The sequence below is a fragment of the Euwallacea fornicatus genome, chromosome 20 (genome assembly GCF_040115645.1).
Source record: "Euwallacea fornicatus isolate EFF26 chromosome 20, ASM4011564v1, whole genome shotgun sequence".
Classification (NCBI taxonomy): Eukaryota; Metazoa; Arthropoda; class Insecta; order Coleoptera; family Curculionidae; genus Euwallacea; species Euwallacea fornicatus.
The window spans coordinates 3,497,651-3,504,658 of NC_089560.1; the positions used below are offsets into that span (position 1 = coordinate 3,497,651).

At 36.2% G+C, this 7,008-nt stretch overlaps 1 protein-coding gene across 1 annotated transcript in view; it reads right to left on the reverse strand.

The window, feature by feature from the left end:
* The window catches only part of LOC136345490 (E3 ubiquitin-protein ligase goliath-like), a 41,306-nt gene extending 34,298 nt beyond the window's left edge, over positions 1–7,008 (reverse strand). The window contains exon 1 of the mRNA XM_066293835.1: positions 6,713–7,008. The gene's annotated coding sequence lies outside the window, so the exon portion shown is untranslated. The remainder of the gene's footprint in view (positions 1–6,712) is intronic.

The following is a 7,008-nucleotide window of genomic DNA, read 5'->3' on the forward strand; positions in this document are numbered from 1 at the left end:
TCAAATCCTGCCCAGTCAGAATTTTTCAATATCCAGCTGCAAACCTTTCAAAACGTAATTATGTTATAGCACTACGTAAAAAATAAACAAATATTTGGGTTATTTTTAAGTGTTAATTTGTCGGACACTAGAAATGCTTTGGAAGGCACAACCGGGCCTATTAATAACAACAAAAGATCAAAACAAAACGTATTTTGAGAACGTATTCATAGAGAAAGTTCTAGATTTCAATTCCGTCCTTAAATAAACAGTAACTCGTGTTACTGTATGGGTATCTCGAAAACCATTAAAAATATAGAATCGGATAAATATTGAGGCAAGATTGTACATTTATGAAAGAACTAGTTTGACTTTTTATCACTAAAAAAAGTTATTACTTTGGGAAAAGTTCAGAAAAAAATGTATTGTAAAAATATTTGTTTTTTCAGTTTTCCCGTTTAAAGCCGCATTCGGGGTAAACTGCAAAATAGCGAATTTCCAGATAAAACGTGACCGATAATAACTTCATATTAACTGATATAAAACTGACCAGGGGTGATGACAGAATGGCTAGGGGGCGATAGCTATCGGATTCAAAATACATTTACGACTTAATATTTTTTTGCATTAACCATTTTTCATGGAAAATGCCGTTTGTTCTTTGAGTTTTCGTGGCGATTTTCGATCAGATCTAAGCTAGTTCTTAGGGGAGATGCCCGGATTTCTGTAGATTTTGAGACAGTCATCAGAATTCTCGCAGGTTTGCGGTTTGGTGGGGTTTCACCAAGGGATTGTCAGAATACCCATTGGGGTTTCAAATAAGTTTTGAAGCATTTTGAGAAACTATTGTCCTGCAACAGTTTTCAAAGACTTTTTGGTCTCGGATATTGGAACTTTCACCATTTTAAAAGTAACTTTTTAGCACAATTCTCTGAACGTTTAATGATCTTCGGGATATTACAGTAAATTCGGTGCAGAAACACGAGGAAAAAATTAGCACAACTCTGAAATCAGCACTGTTCTGGACACGTCATAATTTTTGTCAACGGTTAACAATTCTTTTTAAAGTTTGCACTGTTTGGTGCCCGAAACAAACCTTTGTAAACGTCTACACGCCCTATTCATTGCCGTTGTTGTGATAGTAAGTCGCATTTCTCGTGAAAGTTGTTGGGCAGCTTAATTAATTCCGGCGTTTGAATAGTCTCTACTTTGAATCTCATGTTCATATACCAGCAAATTCACGCGAACACACAGACCATATTAAAAATGATAAAAACCCAAAAACTTCGCATATCGGAAAATCTATCTTAAGACAATAAACGGCTAGCTTAAGTTTTGGCGAATGAGCTTGGTGGGTACTTAAGAGAATTAAGATTAATTGCTCTAATTTTTAAAATATATCTTAAGAAACTTTCCCTAAGAACGGAAAGACCATTGTCTAAGGAAGTTTTAAAGAAAGTTGAATAAACAAACACTTGAGCGTTCGAGCAAAATCCACGTTTGAATTTGACTCTTTGCTATACTGCATGCTAGGAAACTCTTATTAATAAGTTCTAGGCAAGAAACAAAGCCATTTTAGACCTTATGGCTTAAATAATTTAAACAATCCATTCATACATAATGAATAGTTTAATATATTTTTGTGATAAAGAAAGCTTGTTTTTCTGGACTTCCACAATTGCAAAAAAGCACGGTAAAATTAAAAAGCATTAAAAACTTAACGACCGCGAAAACTGTAACGCTTGGTATATAGGCGTGTTTGGTTAAATCAGTTGGGAATGACCTCTGATGTCCTAGTCAGTATCCGGCACTACTTCCTAACCACCCAGTATGCGGACCAAACCATGAACGATTGCGACCACCAGCCCAATGTCGAATTTAGGGATAAAACATGATTGACACCAACGCAATATTCACTGGTGGAAAGCTAACTATATTAACATAAAAAAAATTGTCCATTGGAGCTTTTCGCTTTCGCTCCGCCATGCTACTAACGCTTTTGTGCGTCATTAGCATGACAACAACAGTAGATAAACGATAATCACAAAATAACCGTTCTATGAAAACGAGTATGATTTCCTTGAATTTTTAATATGGACAAAAGGAGTATTTTACCGGATTGAAATGTTATAGGTGACTGTAAATTTATTTACGCAAAATATACGAACGGACACTGGCCGTTCCTTTTAGTAAGTATACTGACAATTGCATGCATAATTAATTACATTAATGACTAATTTCTTGAAAAGCTAGTAAAAATTGATTCCCCTCACGTCCTCAAAAATTCTACTTCCACATGAAACGATGTTTTTCACACATCCAGGCAATTAAAGCTCCGAGCGAGTTTAATTATAAACAAGTCGATTAAAGGTAGATCATTATCGACCGACAGAAATCGATAAAAAAAGAATCACGGGATCTTATGCAAATCAATCCGAATTGAACGTTCACTTCATCTCTCTCTAAAATAACGAGATAGTCCACTTGCCTTTTTGGTCATTTTTGAAAGGTCATTATCAGGAAGAACCCCGCCGGCAACAGATCGATATGGGGTTCGTGCTGGTTGCTCAGACGTTGTCTTGTGGTGGGGTAAATAAGGCTTGTCGAGAGGAAATTAGAAAATTTCTTTTTGGCCACATCGTCAATTCGAATTTGTAACCTAAGGCTTGTTCACTATAAACTGAGATATTTCATGGATCAATCGTCTAATAAAGGACTTCTGAGCCTTTCTTCTGAGTTTTTATCGCTGCGGCTGCTCTAAAACTCGTGGGCTGTCACGAAAATCAAATTTGAGGGTAAAAATACGTATGCAACTGAAACTCCGAAAGCATGAATAATTTATTATTCGAAGTGGCCTACCGATACATGAAGAGTCTTCTTACGGCTTTGCACACATATACTCAGAGATCAAATTTCAAGTTAAAAGCACATCGACAAAGGGTTGTTTCAACTATTAGACAGTGAAAATTTCGAAAAAATACCTTATTTTTGGGGAAATTTTTCAAATTTGGAAAATTTCGTTAGCTGCAGAGTTTTACTGATTCTTGAGGTGTCTTCTCTCTACAGCGTTGTTCACATGAGCTTTTAGATTAAATTAAAAAAAAAAAATCCTTGGTACGTCGATTACCCAACGCTGCCGATTTCAAGGAAATATCTAAACCTAATGAAACTACGAAGCCGTGAATATTTTACGATATCTACATCCGAGTCTCAAGTAATCAAATATTAACAAATGCAACTTTGGAATTTTTCCAATATTTTACAAACCTTTTATCTGAACAATTATCCTTCGATTTACTCAAATTTTATGGGACTTCGTACATTCGCTGAGCACATTATTTACCGGAGTTTGACAAGTGCACTCTTTACCGCACGGGGAAAAAAATCCGGTGGTAATTCCGCGTTGTTGCCGCGCCTTTTCCCTTTTCGAAGTGAGCAGGAAATTGTTGTTTAATACATTTTAGTTGTCCTTTGCATCGTTTAAACATCTCCAGGGGAATGAAGAAAATAATATAGAACTTGTGTGGGCATACATTCGAAGGATACGTATATATCTGAATTGAACGCACGTTTAATTCTTGTCCAAAATAACGAGATTAAACATTTGCATTTTGCATTATTTCTGGAAGGTCGTAAGTAGAAAAAAACCCTGCAGAAAAGAGATCGATGTGGGGTTCGTCAGGACGTCTTGGGGAGATAAATACGGCTTGTCAGGGGGAAATTAAAATACATTATTTTTAGCCATAATTCTAATTATAATTTATAATTAAAGCCCCGTTCGGCATAAACTGAGAACTCTCCCAGGCCGGTGTCCAAATGAGAAAGTTCCTCGTAAAAAAAATTTTTTTTAACTTACACCTGAAAAGCCTAGATGCTGCGAGTTGTTTACTTTGCAAATCAAAACAAAGTCGTACAAAAAATTATTTATTTTCTGTCTTTGGGAATGCTCAACGGTTCGGGGGCTCGTTAAAATTAAAATCGTTTATTATCGACCTTGATTTAAGAGAATATCAGCCACATCTGGCTTTTCCTTTCAAAGGTTAACATTCCAGTGTCATTGATAAGTGCGCAATTCCTTGAGACATCCCTCAGGAAATATCTTGTATTTATTTAGGATGAAATCCTGTCCCGTTCAAATTTAACGAGGCTATTTTTTTCAATCCCTACCAACAGCTGCAAATTTGCTTTATATCGCATATGATTGTAGGTCTTTGACGTTCACTTATAACAAACAGGTTATTGCTTTCAATGCAGTCGTGATACCCGACACGTGCTGGCCATTACGTTGACCAGCACAAAGGGCCATCTATTATGGTCGTTCCCAGAGTCTCTTTCACATGTTGTCAGGTGTTTCTATTTTAGAAACGGGTAAACTAGACTGCCAAGCCCTTAACAATACAATAACGCAGCCTGTCTGTCAGGCTAGAGCGATATGATGATGGCAGATTTATGTACAGGACTCATTTGTGGGGCTCGGTCTAGCGTTAAATGTGTGGCTTTTAAGTTAATTGGCTTCAAAGAATCTGATTTCTTATAGTTTCCTATTAATGCAAGTATATTTTAATGCCCAAGTGAGTGAGAGAGTATATATTTATTCGAAATAAGTAAAAGTAAAAAGCAAAAACCCACCCTCCGAGCAACGTTGTGAACGCGGCCTTGGGGCGCGTTCACATCGCTGCTTATTCTCAGCCAGTAGCATTTAAGCTGTTTCAGAATGGAACACTTGCATTTCGGAACATCTTTAACTTAGGACGTGTCACCCCTCTTGAAGAACAAAGACCCGGGCAGGCTTAATGATCATTTACATCGTTGTTCTTTTGGAGAGCTTTGAATAGGACTTGTTCCACGTCTAGCAATAGTCAACAATAGATTGCGATATCCAGGGACGTCTCACAAATATATAGATGACCAGTAACCCACACAACTTTTTCCAATCTGAATTAAAAACGATGAGGGTCAGTCACTAATGTTTCCACAAATGCTACTTTGTGGGAAGTCTCTCCCTGTTGTAGCTTTATACTCATAAGCTTCTGGATCAAATTTCTGGATAATCCTACATTTAAGAAGGGCTCTTTCAACTACTACTTTGTGTAAACTTCAAGAAAATAACAATTTTCCAATGAAAATGTGCCATCATGAAAATGGTATTATCTGGAGCGATCTACGAGTATTCATGGATGAAATTTCAAGATGTAATACATCTAAACATGATTGTTTCAACTAAGAAGCTGTGCAAATTATTCTAATTCTTAATGAAAATTGTGAAAGATTAAGTTGTTAATCCAGGAGTTGCTCTAATTCTTGAAGTCTCTCCTTTATGTAGCATTATACACATGAGCTTCTGATCAAATTTGAGAATAAAAATACTTCTATAAAGAAGGTTGTTGACTAGCAAACAGTAACAACTTCAAGAAAGTAACTAATTTCTAACGAAACTACGGGGTCATGAATATTTTACCATATCTCTATCGGAGTCTCTATGTAATCAAACATGATAGTGTGTAACTTTGGAACAATTGCAAAATCTGACAAACCGTTTATTCAAGCAATTCTCTCTCGATTTTCCTAAGTTTTCTAAGATTTTATATATCTAGCAAGTACATTACTTATTCAAAAAATGTGGATATTCGAAATTTCAGCGCATCGGGTTCATGGGGAAAAAATGCCTAATCTAACGATGAGCTCGGCATTGTTGTCAAACTTTTTGTTTTTTCCCCGATGTCGGCAAAAATTATTGTTTTAATATATTTAGCTATTTTTTAATCGTTAAACAAATCGCCGGACGAATAAAAAAAATATATACAAGGTGTACATAAAGTGTGGAATAAATTCATTTCCTTGGTCTGGAATTAAAATAACGAAAATGCTTGAGCAAGTCGAGCTTAGTTGACAATTCCACATATCTTGATTGGTTAATGTTAGACATGACGTCATCATTGCTCCAGATATGCCGTCAGTGGTAATTCTTTCAAATGGTATCCCTGGTTTTGATCCTTTTATGTGAAAGGGCATACTATTTTATTCACAGGACATAAGCTTTTACAATGTCCCATAACAAATTTTTTGATAAATTTTCAAAAACATATCTACCAATAAAAAGAATTAACGCTGACGTCATATCTGCAAAAATGATGACGTCACGGTTAATATTATCCAACCAAAATGTGTCGAAATGTAAACTAAAGTTGAAGTGTCCAAGCATTTTTGTTATTTTAATTCCAGACCGAGAAAATGAATTTATTTTATACTTTATGTACGCCCTGTATATACAATATGTGTAAATATGTAAGTATTCTAAGTATGTATTTATTTCCCCATTACCATCTAAACTGTTGACTATACTAATCAATTAAAATGTAGGGTGTTCCTTAAAAAGAATAATTGCGTGCCATTTCAGACCAAAAGGGGAAAGTGTAGCAACCATGCGAAACTTGTAATATGATAGTCTAATTATGAAATTCGAAAAGGGTTTGCGAGACACACACAGTATATTTTATTCGTGGGCATGGATTGTACATGGTCGTTATCATGGGATACATAGATATACTGTGACTGCCTTCTTCTCTCTCTCACATGCTCTGGATCAGAAAAAGACATACACAAGTGCATTTGTTTTTGTTTTGTGCCATCGGAAACATCAAATCGCCGCGTCAAATAGCGATCCATTTTCAGCCGAGAAAGCTTTAATCCAGCACTACTCAACTTTCTCTGCCATTTACTACCATTTCCTTACCTTTAATAATTCAATAAACAATTCAATGTTTATCCAAAAAATTATGAAAAGCAAAATAACAAATAACGAGAAAACATTCAAATTGCATAACGGGCGTTCGAGGGAGCCGCAAGAGTCTCGAAAATGGACCGTCTCTTTGTCAGCATCACACTGAAAAGCGATTTTTAATCGGGAAAACTGCACTTTTCCTGTGAAAACTGAAAACACGCACACGGCGCGCAGAACCGCTCGATCCGCGTTTTGCGATCGTCTGAGCTCGGTCGACAATCGGCGTCCTGTGCCGCAACAGCAAAGAA